Here is a 586-nt window from a genome sequence, read left to right as displayed (position 1 = left end):
GGGGCGGCCGGGGCGGGGCGCTCAGCTCCGGGGACCCGGACCCCCGCTCAGACCTCCCTGCGCTTTCCTGTGGTCGCTCCGCGGAGCACGCGAGGGGCACGCGAGGTGGAGAAGCCCAGGCCCGCGGGGTCCGGGCCAACCGGCAGTCTGAAGAGGGCGCCAACCTGCGCTGCGAGCAGGAGCAGGCTGCCCCTGGCGAGAGCACAAACCCGCGCCCCGGGGTCCTCCCGGCGAGGATGCGCCGGGCCGGCCCGGACGGCTTTTAAAGAAGTAGTTGTGCCGGGCGTGGTGGCGCACGCCTGTAATCCTAGCCGTCGATAGGCTGAGGCAGGAGGATTGTTGCGAGTTCGAGACCAGCCTGGGCTACGAAGTGAGCTCAAGGCCAGCCTCAACTGCATAGCGAGACCCTGTCTCAAAAAGACACACACACACACACACACAAAAGTAGTTGTGCAGAGTACTACTCATACAGAAGGGTCAGCGAGTCCCTCCTAGGAAATGGGTGCACCTTCAGACCGTGATTTCAGGTGAGGCGAATGAGACACACAGGCTCACACGGAGCGTGCTTTCTCTTATTATGAGAAAC

This window comes from Chinchilla lanigera, unplaced genomic scaffold, assembly GCF_000276665.1.
Source record: "Chinchilla lanigera isolate Chin_1 unplaced genomic scaffold, ChiLan1.0 scaffold00050, whole genome shotgun sequence".
Classification (NCBI taxonomy): Eukaryota; Metazoa; Chordata; class Mammalia; order Rodentia; family Chinchillidae; genus Chinchilla; species Chinchilla lanigera.
The sequence above is the reverse complement of the archived record's forward strand: the minus strand, read 5'-3'. Positions refer to the sequence as shown.